Source organism: Podarcis filfolensis (assembly GCF_964270895.1).
Source record: "Podarcis filfolensis genome assembly, chromosome: 8".
NCBI lineage: Eukaryota > Metazoa > Chordata > Lepidosauria > Squamata > Lacertidae > Podarcis > Podarcis filfolensis.
The window spans coordinates 58168237-58182241 of record NC_139611.1 but is presented as its reverse complement, the minus strand read 5'-3'; the positions used below and the strand labels follow the sequence as shown (position 1 = coordinate 58182241).

At 46.1% G+C, this 14005-nt stretch overlaps 1 long non-coding RNA gene across 2 annotated transcripts in view; it reads right to left on the bottom strand.

The window, feature by feature from the left end:
- Positions 1-1829: 1829 nt before the first annotated feature.
- Positions 1830-14005, bottom strand: part of LOC310767900 — a 32267-nt gene continuing 20091 nt past the window's right edge. Inside the window, exons 1-3 of one of the 2 annotated variants that reach the window (XR_014551111.1) lie at positions 6144-6865; positions 2735-4453; positions 1830-1986 (exon numbers count right to left, since the gene is read on the bottom strand). This is a non-coding gene — a long non-coding RNA (uncharacterized lncRNA). Of the gene's footprint in view, positions 1987-2734; positions 4454-6143; positions 6866-14005 lie in introns of those variants that run through there. The other variant, XR_014551110.1, reaches the window with a different exon arrangement.

Sequence of the window (14005 nt, the reverse complement as noted above, 5' to 3'; positions counted from 1 at the left end):
ATAGCGAGCCCAGACAGTGACTGAGTGGTGTCCAGTGAACTGGCAAATGACGAGAGCTACATTAACACTCTCCTATTGTGTGGGCATTAGCGCATGGCGGAATGCACACATAGTGGCTATCCCTGCTGCTGAGACATCTCTTCTGCTCATCTGGCTCCTCACATACCAATCCCACCCAGCTAGGGCAAAGGTAAGCAGGGTGGGCAGTGGGCTGGGGGCATGGGGCCAGTACTCTTCGCAACTGCAGTCAGAAAAGTCCTGCCCGTTAGGGCGCTTCTTCGTATTTTGCTTCCATTAACTGACAGGCTGGTACTGTCTCTATACATCTCAGCATGAAACCTTTTTAGCACATTTAAAAGGGCTGCAGCACATGAACAGCTCCTCCCTTTCCTTAGCATTAAAATAAATTGACATCTCTGCATCTGCCTTGTTACAGATCACAACCACGCAAAGGGTGACCCCTTGTGCATCACCAAAAGGGAGGGCAATCATGGACACTGATAAAGTTTACATAAACTAATTTATATGTGCATGTCCTAATTTCTAAATAAATGTTGTAATTTAAATAGAAATACTGTGCCAGATTTCAGTGGTAGGGCAACAGAAGACTCCCAAGTTCAATCCCCACCATCTCCTGGTAGGGCTGGGAAAATCTTCTGGAGAGCCATTGCTACTCAGTGTACTGAACGGCCAATATCATTGGTCTGACTCAGGATAAGGGAGTTTCTATGTTCCTGCATCACCCTAGGAGGGAAGGTGGTGCCCTTGTGTTTTGTGTTCTTTATCTTAGGGCTCATCCACACTTACCTTTTCCCCTGTGCTTTCTAGGGACAGGTCCATGCTTTAAAGTGCTGTGTCTGAGTGCTCCCCCACCCCCGGCACTTTCCCCGTGAAAACTCAGCCTTTAACGGATTGCCGTTTGCTCTGATTCAGCATTAAAGAGTGAGTTTCCACTCAGACTTTAAGATGCAGACCTGTGCCTAGAAATATAGCACAAAAGGAAGGTTGGATGAGCCCTTAATCTCAGGCACGGACTGGATAGCCTATTAAATAGAGGACATCTCTAAATTGACAACTTCCCTCTGTAAAATAGGACACATGGCCACTCTGTGCCTGGGTCCATCACATGGTGAGTCTGCCAATGCTTCCTGGCAGTGCCAGTCTTTGGGGTCTGACGGGGGTTTGAACCACTTGCCCAGAGTTTATGCCCTTCTTTCTAATCCCTGTCAACACCAACCACATGGAATCATTCACCCACACTGACTGGTAGTTCTCCAGGACTTCAGACAGGATATTCCCAGCCCTGCCTGCAGGTACCACAGATTGAACCTGGAACCTTCTGCAGACAAATGTGAGGCTCTTCCACTGAGCTACGACCCTTCCCCTTAATGAACATTGCATATGCTAAGATATATGTATATGTAGAAGCCATTGCTATAATTTAAATAGAAATGTGTCCAGTGCCTCTCAGCATAGTAAGGAAGACTGTGTGCGTATGACTTTTGTGCCACCTCAATCTGCTTGATGGGCTGCCGTGTACAAGAAGATGCAAATATGTTTTCTTTTGTTCCGGAGGGTAGGACCTGAACCAATGGGTTTAAATTACAAGAAAAGCAACGTAGACTAGACATGAGACATGTTGGTATGTGATTATGAGGTCTTTGAGAGTGGAATAGTGATGGTGCCTTGGGAAATGGTGGATTCTTCTTCAGAAGAGGCTGGATGCTACAAGAGGGCTTTATTCCAACTCAACGATACCATGAGTCTTCAAATAGAGGACTATCCTCTGTAAACTAGGATACATGCCCAACCTGTATAATGTACCTGAGGGCACTTTCATGTGGGTCAACTAACTTCAATGTCCTTCGAATGGCATGCCATTAAGGAGGCTGCCTCTTGATGATAGATTAATGGTTGTAGAGGAACTGAGGTTGTGAAGAGCAATTTGACAACATCTGATGATGATCTAGTGCAGAGCGGAATGCACTGAAATAAACCAAAAGGAAGATCCTTTAACCAGAACATACGTATTAGCAACAAAAGGAAGTGTCGCTGTATTATAAGGAGTTTACACAAACAATTATGTTCCTAAGTCGCCACTTTGGAAAATGCAATTGCTCTGTGGTATAATAAAAGATTATAATGGCTGCTGCACATTTGTGGCCTGTTTAACCAACTCTACATTTCCCTAATTAAAATAATTAAAACAATGCAACCAGACACCAATGATTATACAGTACTGTGGTCACTATATAGGCCCCTTGACGTCCTATTTGTTTTGCTCTCTCAAGTTGGAGGGTGGAGAGGCAGCCCATAATTTGCCAAGTTTAAAAGTGGCAGCTCTCTGGGGGAAAGGCTCAGGGCTCCACTGGTTTATTGCAGGGTAGCCATCTGATTAAGCATGTGGCTTCCAGAGTTGCCAACTAACCAGGGGAAGAATCATTCTGACCAGCTCTTGTGCTTGTAACAGCAGCTTGAGCCACACAAATCAAAACAGGAAGATTATCATCTCCTAATGGCTGCAGGTAGTCACCTGGAAGGTTCAAGACGGACAAAAACAAAGTACCTTTCACACAGCAAATAGTTAAATCATGGAATTCATTCCTACAAGATGTAGCAATGGCAGAAGAACGCTATTCTTGTGATGGCTACCAACTTGGATAGCTTTAAAAGAGATTTAGACAAATTCATGGAAAATAAGGCTTTCATCAGCTATATGACAGCTATGTTCTACCTCCACCGCTGGAGGTGTCGACAACCAAGCTGCCGTACACAAACGATGAACTGTTTATACTTTGCTATGTTGCCTCCAATTTCAGAAAATAATGCGTGAATTGGCCAAGGTCAGCATCTCCCTGTGGCCAAGGCCTCTGAAATATCCCCCTCTCTCTAAACACAGTTTGAGATTGCAGGGCCTTGGAGATGAGCAGGCCTGTTCCCTCCTGGGTTGCTATGGCAACTGCGCTGAAGCAAGGAGCTCAGCTGAGAGGAAGGAAGGGCCTTTGTGTGGCCTTGGCGGGTCCCCTGGGTATTGCCTTGAAAAATGGGGAGGGGGGAAGGTCACAACGCGGTGCAAAAACAGAGGCGCACGCCTGTCTAGGAGCTATGCAAATAGGGGCGGGGGGCCTTCAGCCAGCAGCGGTTCTTCAGACTGCAGCACTTGCCTTCCAAAACAAGCCACCCTCGCCAGGCCAGGAGGAGGCAGATTAACCGGATTTGGGAAGTTGGGTGTAGATCTGATTTCACACATGCACACCATGCCAAGCCAAGGGGGTCCTTCTAAGTCTAGGGGTTTGGTGAGGAGCAGGAGGAGAAGGTGTGTGCTGCGACTTGAGTTGCCAACTGACCAGGCCGAAAGAAACAGCCTGGCCTGCTGTTTGAATATATTAGAGGCAACGAAAGAGCAGAAGCTGGTGAAATAATTGGCAGCCCTAAGCCACTGTGGCCTGTTGAGCTGAGCACCAGAGCTGAGCCCCAGATGCACCGGAGGAGTCGCGCCTTTGCTACTTTTTGAGATGCAGAGGGCAAGGAGACACAGTACAGGTCTGGCCTTTAACAGTCGCCTGGAGAAAGGAAACAGAAGGGGAAAGCAGAGCTTGCTGTCTCAAAATAACCAAAGAAGACATTTCCCAGCAGTCGCAGCGCACGGCAGAAGCAGTCATTGACTTATTTTACAGATTTCCCTCCAGTGTACATTTCTTTCTTTCTTGAAATCATTTCTAGACCACTTCATGTTTAAATAACAAAATAAACAAATCTCCAAATCCTTTACAACGTAACTCGCAATGTCAAATAGAACATTACAAAATATCAAAATAAAACATTACAGAAAAAGGTCAAACACAAACTGCAAGAAATATCCACGCTTAAAGCAGCAACATTAACAGGAAAAACAAATTATGATCTGAAACAAAAAACAAAACAAAAAAAGCATTACAAACAAAAATTATACAAAATAGACATTCCAAACTCTACAAATAAAGCATCATTAGTAACCATTTCCAGGGAGATTTGCAAGAGAACAAAACACAGTAACACTAGGAGCATAAACCTAAAAGGAATAGGGAGTGAGAATTGCAGCTTTCATTTCTCTTAAAGAACAAGTTTCTGGACCTCATGATCCATGCTCTAGTTGTTATAGCTAGACAAATTCCTGACATTGTCCCTGAATACAGTACAAAGGAAGCTGCCTGTTTTTGCTTAGGGTGTTTTTTCCTTTTTCTTGGCCTCAAATTTGGAAGGTGGATTAAGAATGGGGAGGGGGAGGAAAATGAAGATGAGGGTAGCAAAGGAACAGGCCAGGGCTGTAAGAGGCCTGCACTCTTGGTAGGTGTCTCTGGGCTTGTTTTCTTCCTCCCCCTTTGCTCCTTTCTTCATCTTCTGCTGGGGAGGCAAAAGAAAGTTGCCCAACAGGTTCCAACACCAAGTCCACTCCTCATATCCTCCTCATATCCTTGGGAGAGAAAATAAATATGAAGTCATTTCTGTGGTGAACTCTAGTGAAGAGAGAAAAGAGTCAATGTAAGATAGTAGTAAGATAGCGAGGGTGGCGCTGTGGGTAAAACCACAGAGCCTAGGGCTTACCAATCAGAAGGTCGGCGGTTTGAATCCCCACGACGGGGTGAGCTCCTGTTGCTCGGTCCCTGCTCCTGCTAACCTAGCAGTTCAAAAGCACGAAGTGCAAGTAGATAAATAGGTACCACTCCGGCAGGAAGGTAAACGGCGTTTCTGTGCACTGCTCTGGTTCGCCAGAAGCGGCTTAGTCATGCTGGCCACATGATCCGGAAGCTGTATGCCGGCTCCGTCAGCCAATAAAGCGAGATGAGCGCCGCAACCCCAGAGTTGGCCACAACTGGACCTAATGGTCAGGGGTCCCTTTACCTTTACCTTTAAGATAGTAGTGCAGAGCTTGAGCCAGACATCCCAGATTTGAATCTCACCTACCAACTACTAACTCACAAAAGCAAGCCGCTCTCTTCCACCACAGCACCCCTGCTCTTTCTGTAAGGCAGGGATCACAACACCGGCCTGCCTGGCAGGACTGATGTAAGGAATTATTTATATTATATATATATTGTTACATTTATACCCCACCTTTTCCCCAAGATGCTCAAGGTGACTTAGACGGTTCTACTCATCTCTATTTTTTATCCTTACAAATGGTTGTAAGTTACAACAATCTGCAAGGTAGGTTAGGCTGAGAGACTGTGACTGGCCCAAGGTCACCCAGTGAGTTTTACAGCTGAGTCAGGATTTGAACTCTGGTCTCCCAAGTCCTAGTCCAGCACTCTAACCCCTACACTACACCGGCTCTCAAAATTCACTGGATCCCCATTGGGGAATCAAGCCCAAGTCTCTCACGTGACAGGCAGATACTTACCACTGCATGAATGAGGAAATTATGAGAAAATGTATACCAAGCACTTTTGAGACTAAGCATTACAAGGTGCTATTAAGAACCACACTGTCCATAGAGGAGGCTGTTTGCACACAGCAAGTACAAGAATGATAGCCTTTCTTCCCCACCCCTTCTCAATTGCCTCTGAATTTACAAGTGTGCATCTTATTATGGCTGGTAGCTACCGACAAACATTGCCTCCATGTATTTTTATATATTCTGTACTTTAAAAGAAGGGCAGTGGCCTTTTCAGCATCTTGTGACAATGAGTTCTACCTGTTTATGATGCAAGGTTATCATGAACCGGCAACTTATCAATTGGGACTTTGCTTCTCGAGTGTCAGAGGCTTCAGTCTCTGCATGGGCAACCCGGATTTGGGGGCAGCCCTTAAGAACTCTCAGTTGTCTCATCCACACTTTTACTGGAGTCGTATTTTAATTGTATTGCATACTGATTAATTCCCCAGGGTCCAATAATTTTTCTTGTGATTCTGCAGCTGTTCCTTGCAAAAATCAGATCTTACCCACCAAATCAGATCTTACCAGATGTGCGGAAAATCCAAAAAGAGCTTTTGCTTAACCAAAGCTTCTGATTCAGCAGGTAAGATCAGATTTTCCCAAGGCACAGCCATGGAACAACAAGAAGCGCTCTCAGACCTGTGAAGATTAATTGGTGCACAATATGATCAAAATACGAGTCAAGCAAAAGTGTGAATGAGCCCCCTCTCTCTCTCAGCTGCCTTACCTTTTTGCTTGGCCAATTTGCGTTCACACATGAGGATGGAGACTGCCTGGCACTGCCCTCAGGCGTCTGTTCCGCAAAGCCAAGTCTGTCACAAGGAATGCCAATTAGTGCCAATTAGGGTGGTAGATTCTGTCAGGTGGACATTTGCCCACTAGGAACTGGATGGCAACCAACTGCTCAGACTTCCCTGCCGGCCGGCCAACTGCCATTCAGACAGATGGCTACAACTCATGGGCACTGCGAGGCCAGGCTGGAGAAAAATGGAGGTGAAAGGCTGGGCCCTCTTCCCTCCAGCCCCCCACAGCCCCCCACAGCTGTCATAATTTATAAAGATTGTTCAATATAGGGGAGCCCTGTCTACAGAATAATTGGTCTTTGGCTATGGGAGTCCAGCAAATTGTAAACAATGTTCCTTCAGTGGGCCACAGTGCTTGTTTAAATGGTGGTTAATGGCTGGTGGCTACTAGATACAAGCATCTGACGAAAGCGCCCTGGCAGAGATAGAAGTCTCTGGGTTTTTTCCAGCTGGCTGGGAAGAAGGAACCCTGAGAGGCTTCAAGGGCACACAATTTGCTTTGGGGGGAATTGATGCGGTTATAGAGACTAGCCCTCTGTGTGTGCCTGCCCGCCTGCCCACACATTACAAACGCTGCTCAACATTTATGTGTTGTTTTCTTTCAGTTAAGTTTTGTTATGACTCAATTACTCACACTTACAAGGAAACTGGCTTCGCAAGAAGTGCCCCCTGGTAGCATTAAGATAAATCCAACAGTGAAAATAAATTTTGGTGGATGTAACAATGGATTACTGAATAGTTTCGTTAATGTAAAATATGCAGGGATGTATGGTATGAACCACAGAAAGAGAAGAAGGGAAGTAATTGATTTAAGGTTGTTTAAATGAATATATATATGGTAATAAACAGAATCATCACACACACACACACACACACTGCCCCCTGAAACTGCTCAGGAACTGCATGGATTGGATTCAGGGACATCGCCCCAATTTTATGATAAGAAATGGCATTTGAGTAGATAGGGGTATGTTTTAAATGAATGACAGGTGCCATGCACTGGTGTTATAAAGCTGAATACTGAGATCAGACCATTGGTCCATTTAGCGCTGTCCAATGACACCTTGGCAGTGACTCTCCAGGATCTGAGCCTTCCCTATCCCTACTCGGAGATGCCACAGGGATTGAACCTGAGGAACAAAGGCATAGATCCACGACACTTCCCTGTCTTTTGACATATTGCCTTAAATGATGCCTATTTCTGTGTAGACCACACTACTACGTCACCAACCTTAACTCGCTTCGATTCATTATTATTCCCTGTGATGCAGGAAAATCCAATACGAATTTGCACAAGAGGTGGGCAAAGGAGTATTTTCTGGGGAGAAAAGAAACCCCACAAAATGAAAAATTGAATCTGTTCATCGCGGAAGCAGGGAAATGGCCAGTGGTGAGTGGTGGCGCCACATCTGCAGCATGTCCCCCACAGGCTGTTCGCCAGCCTCTCAGTTTGATGAGACTAAGACTCCTTTTTTTATAATAGATTTTTATTGATTTTACAACATATATTAAAACACAAAACAACTAACAATTAACGACATAACACATAAACAAACAAACATGTAAACACATATAATTTCTTAACCTCTCTTTCTTGAACCTTGTTTCAACGACTTCCCCATACCTCCCTTTTCTGCATCCCTGTTTTAAACTTTCCCAGCAACCCCTAATTTCAATACTTGTAATTCAATTTCTAATCTTTTTCCTCTTACCCAATTATTTATCACTGCAATTCTGTTTTACATTACCCATGACATTTTAGCACTCATTAATTTTACAACAGTTCTTAAGATAAACTTTAAATTTCTTCCAATCTTCTTCCACCGTCTCTTTCCCTTGGTCACGGATTCTGCTAGTCATCTCAGCCAGTCCCATATAATCAATCACTTTCGTCTGCCACTCTTCCAGCGTGGGTAGTTCTTGTGTCTTCCAATACTTTGCTAAAAGAACTCTTGCTGCTGTTGTAGCATACATAAAGAACGTCTTATCTTTCCTTGACACCAATTGGCCTACCATGCCCAGGAGGAAGGCCTCTGGTTTCTTATGAAAGGTACACTTAAGTACCTTCTTAATTTCATTGTAGATCATTTCCCAGAAGGCCTTGATCCTTGGGCACGTCCACCAAAGGTGGTAGAAAGTACCTTCAGTTTCCTTACATTTCCAGCATTTATTATTGGGCGTATGATAAATTTTTGCAAGCTTGACTGGGGTCATGTACCACCTATACATCATTTTCATAATGTTCTCTCTTAAGGCATTACATGCCGTGAACTTTATACCGGTAGTCCATAACTGTTCCCAGTCAGCAAACATGATGTCATGACCAATGTCTTGTGCCCATTTAATCATAGCTGATTTAACCGTCTCATCCTGTGTATTCCATTTCAACAGCAAGTTATACATTCTTGACAAATTCTTAGTATTGGGTTGATGAGACTAAGACTCCTGCACCCAGATTTAACTAATTTTAGAGCTGAGGTTTATGGTGTTTTGGGGGTGCCAGGGTGGCTATTTTATTTGTGTGGACACATACCTATAGGCTGTGTACACACTAGACCTTTAAAGCACATCAGAAGCACATTCCTCAAAGATTTCTGGACAGTCTCTGGAAATGTTTCAGATGGTAGAATTACCACTTGCCATTAATTTTCAGCGCCGTTTTAATTTGTTCTTGTGTCCCTATTCGATTGTATTTTTGCCCTTTCCTTTTATCCTGTGTTGCATTCATTGTATGATGCCCAGATAATCTGAGTTTATTGGGCATCTAACAGCACACAGAAAGTAAATAAAAAAAAAGCCAGCAACAAGCATCACGGACAGAACCAACCTCACCGCAGCCCAGGGGGTGGCTGCTTCCATTAGGCGCAGAGCATGTGCTAAAGGGAGGCCCCATCTGGTATCTTCTATTCCAGCAGGGAGAGCCAGTGCTATAAATACAGAGGCTGCAGCGTTGCATGCTGTGACCCTGGGAGTGAGATTGCAGGGAGAGGAGGCGGAAGGAGAAGAGGCCTGATCACATGAGAATGGAAGGCCTGGTGAATGAAGTACAGGGTGGTAATAGCCTTACACTAGGAAGGATTCCCTGTACAGTGGTACCTCGGGTTAAGAACTTAATTCATTCCGGAGGTCCGTTCTTAACCTGAAACTGTGCTTAACCTGAGGTACCACTTTAGCTAATGGGGCCTCCTGCTGCCACTGTGCCGCCGCGCGATTTCTGTTCTCATCCTGAAGCAAAGTTCTTAACCCGAGGTACTATTTCTGGGTCAGCAGTGTCTGTAACCTGAAGCGTCTGTAACCCGAGGTACCACTGTATTTTAAAACATGAGCTTTGGCACTGGAAAATTACAGCCATGCAGAATAACAGGAATTGGGTGGCTACTTAACAGAATCTAATTCATATGTATAGGTAGAAATGAAGAAATTACTATAATTTCAGTCAGCGGTGAGCAACATCCGTCCCAGGGACCAAATGCTGTTCTCTGAGTCTCTCTCTCTCTCTCTCTCTCTCTCTCTCTCTCTCTCTCTCTCTCTCTCTCTGGCCTTCAAAACTCTCCCCATAACATGCCTCTCACTGACCCAGCTCTTGTCTGGCTGGAATGTATCCTTGAAGTGTGATAAGGGCTTCTTGCAAGCGTGGATGCAGAATGGAGAGGGGGTGGGGGTGAGTGTAAAAACTGTTGACTTTTGTGTGGCAAGGATGTAGCCTACTCAGGACCAGCCCACCCATGAGGCAAAGTGAGGTGACCACCTCAGGCAGCAAGATCCACAGGGCGGCAGATCCAGCCTCCAAAGAATGCATTGCCTATTGTTGTTGCTGTGCCCCCCCTGTGGCACACTCCTGGGAGGCTGGGTTTGTTGTCTCCCAGCAGCACCCCCCACCCCAGCCTCTTGGCGAATAGGAGGTGCTGCTGGTCTCCTCCCAGATGCAGATCTTCACTCACCCCTTTTTTCCTGGCCAGGAAGAGCACATTTTATGGTTCACCTCAGGTGCCAAAATGTATTGAACCTACTGTTCAAAGGTCACCGTCCTATCCATTGCTCCACCCATGTTTGTCTCTGGCCCCTACCCCTAAACTGGCATGCACCCCAGGAGCCTGCACACATGAGAAGAGATGGCCCACAGTTCCCCACATTAATTTAACTACTGTATATCTCACCTTAGTGGTGTCCTCATGAGACATGTGTGGCTGCTCAGTCTGCTGTCCAGGTACAAATTGTAGATGGGCGACTTCAACTGCTGTCCCTTCTTAGGGCTCTTTAAACTGAATTTGAACAGGCTGGCCTTCAAACTGAGGATTCTCCTCAATAGGACACACAGGCACCCTAAGCAGGCCATCTGTGGAGAGAGCCTTCTAGAGCTCATGTTCTGGTTTGGGACTTTCAGTCAGCATCTGGCTGGCTACTGTGAGAAGAGGATGCTAGACAAGGTGGACCTCTGGTCTGATCCTATAGCCAGGCTCTTCTGATATCCTCTGGGAACATCTCCTTTGCACATGAAGGCAGGAAGAAGGCTGGTTGTCTGCTAAAAGTGGGCTGGGGGGTATGCAGAAAACATTCCTGGTGGGTCCACATGGGGCAACTGTCCCTATTTATCAGGGGCAATCCCTCTTTTCTGGCCTCTGTCTCTGGTAAATCCTATTTCTATTTTGGGGGGCAAGCCAAAAGGCAGGTGAAGGTTGTTGTCACCTAAAGGCACTAGCAGCCATTCCATCAGGCTGCAAAGAAGAGGGAGAGGAAAGAAGCAGCTGCCTTTGCTCCCCGCTCAACTGTTAGTTAGTGGCAGATTCCATCTGGCTATCGGAACTGTTCCATCCCAGTCAGTAGTTGCCAGAAGACTAACTTTAAAAATTGGGGCCTGAGCTTGCTTTTTCCTCCTCCCACCTCCTCCCCCTTTCTTTGTGTGTCATGTGCTTTTGCTGGTGAACCTGAAGGCAGAGACTGTCTCACTACTGATCTTGTCAGCTGCCCTTTGGGCTATAAGCCTTTTGGGCTATAAGCAAACAAACACATTATTAAAATGTTGTTGGTGTGAGTTGTTTCCAGACTTGCCATTCTTCAGCCCTACCCCCAGATCTATAGAAATTGCTGAGGGTGATGGAGGAGGATATATTTTTATCTCTAGAACGCATGAACGTAAATGCTCATGCACGGACAATGAATGTGTGGACATTAGATGCTGCCATTTTACAAGTTTGTGAATCTCTTCAATAACAGATTGTAAGACAATGATTGCATATCAGTAACTGAATGGATGAAAAAACTTCCTGGTTTTTTTAAAAATCAGTGTGAGATGAGGCTGTTGCAGAGGCAATGAACAATGCCTGCAGCAGACAACAGGGCCTTCAGCAATGCGTAATGAAAGGGATCAGGGAAGCAATGGGACCAGAAATGTGTCCCTATTTTCATTTATGAAATGCCAAAGAGTATGAGCATGCAGGAGAGCATCAGTTACACACAGAGGGAAGACTGGAGAAGAGAGCTCAGATTTACCAGTACTATATTCAGTTATCGAAATATCTTTCTTGAGATTTATGGAAGGGTGGACTTGAGCTGCTTCCGCATTTGGGGTTAGCAATTCGCGATTGCCAAATAGATAATTACGTAACAATTAAATGATGAATCGCTGTCCGGGGCTGATGGATGTTGCTTTCCAAAACATCTGGGGGGAGGCTGTTTTTTTGACAGGTTCCTGCCCCAAGGAGATTACAATCTAACTGCCCATCTTCGGGGGAGGAAAAGGATGGGGTAGGGGTAACAGTACAGCAGAGGTGGGAGGGAAGGGAGAGGCAGAACGAGCACAGTGAAGTATGTGGAAACATACCCAAGCAGAAAGCTTCCTTTTTTGCCAATGAAACCTATACGGGAGAGGTGATTTTTGAGCAAAGCTACGTGCGACTGGAGACTACTATTAATGTATTAATGCAAATTATATGCAAAACCCAGCCCTGGGGAAGAGCTGCCTGTTTTGTCAGTGCACAAGGAGCATGTTTTCATCCAGGTTTTAACATTCAACTACATTGGTACGTGCTGCAGATGCACCCTTGCCATACTTACTGAACACATGCAAGGGTGGGGGCCAGGGTGGCTGCTGTGCACAGTAACAGGATGTGTGGCCACCCCCAGGCACAGAACATGAACGTCACATGGTCACTCCCTCCGTTGTATGTTGCTGGTGTCTTGTGCGGGAGCAGGAACGGGGTGGCCCTCCAAACCTTCCTACCTGGCCCTTGGGACTCGTCCCTGCTCTTCACCTGGCAGGAATGTGTCCTGAGAGTCCCAACTCTCACCCCATCGGCACAGCTGTGGCGGCTGAGACTGATGGGAGTTGAGGTCCAACACATCTGGAGGGCACCAGGTTGGTGAAGGCTGCTCTAGTGAAAGTCCTCCGAGGCCTTTTCTCATCTCCAGACCCGGCAGCTCCGACTTGTGGCAGTGAATTCCATAAGCTCATTATTCTGCCTGGAGTGAAGAAGTAGCTTCTTTGGCAAACAAGGAAATAAAAGATTGGAGCTGTTCCTCTCTCCTCCTCTTCTGTAATGTTTAACCAACAGGACAATTTGCGAGCTCAAAAGAAAATACAGATAACATTGTTGTATCCAGAGGAACAACAGCAAAATGACCCTACAGGGTGTAGGCTGGAGAGGAACAACACCAAGCACTGTGACTTTAACCCTTAGAGGGCCAGCTTGGAGAAGGGCAGGAGACTCCAAGCAACCGTGCCCTGCCAAATCCAGATACTTCAGAGGTGGCAGTCTGGGCAGGACTTGGACAAAATCCCCACACAGCCATCAAGAGAGCCAGTGTGGAATATTGGTTAGAGTGTTGAATTAAGACTTGGCAAAGAACAGGGTTCAAATCCCCACTCTGCCAGGAAGCTCACTGGGTGACCTCGGGTCACTCACTCTCTCTCAGCCTAGCCTACCTGCCAGGGTTGTCGTGAGAATAAAAATGGAGAGGAAGAGAAAACCTGTACGCTACCGTGAGCTCCTTGGAGGAGGGGTGGGATAGAAATGCAACCTTGTGGGGCAACCTCAAGCCAGCCTTTCTCTTCCAACCTGACCTAACTTGCATTGAGGTGTGGGGAAGGAGGGCACCCAAGACATTTTGCTGCCTGAAGCAAAGACAGGATGGAGCCCCTCCATTCCACACACGGAAGCTGACTTGCCTGGCCGCTAAATCTCACCACAGCACTGTCAATGGGGCAGCGCCCTAGCTAAGGAGGCATGCCATCCTCTTTGCCACTTCCTGCCTCCTGAGGCAGCTGCCTCACTCTGCCTAATGCCAGGGCTGGCCCTGATATTACCCAGAGCTCCAGGGAGGAAGGGTGAGATTCTGGCTGGGGTGGTGGCAGTGGCCTCATTTAAGTCCACTTATTATGAGCCCTGGAAGGGGGGTGATTACAGCCGCTTCCTTAAAGGACTTTTGAAAAAGATGTGGGATATTCCTGGAGGGGAGGGGGAGGGGGAGAGGAGGAGCAAATCCTCTATAAGACTGCAGCATTTTGGATTTTTTTAGTTCATATAAAAGTAGTGAGAGGCAACATAGTAGAAGCTTGTGAAATGATGCACTGTGCAGAGAAAGCGGCTAGAGGAAAACTTTTCTCCCTCTCTCAGAACACTAGAACTCGAGGACATTCAGCGAAGCTGAATGTTGAAAGATTCAGGATCACCTCAAGAAAGTCCTTCATGCAGCACATAGTTTAACTACGGAACTCACTGCCACAGGACGCAGTGATGGCCACCGACTTGGAGGTCTTCAAAAAAGAACTGGACAAATTCATGGAGGA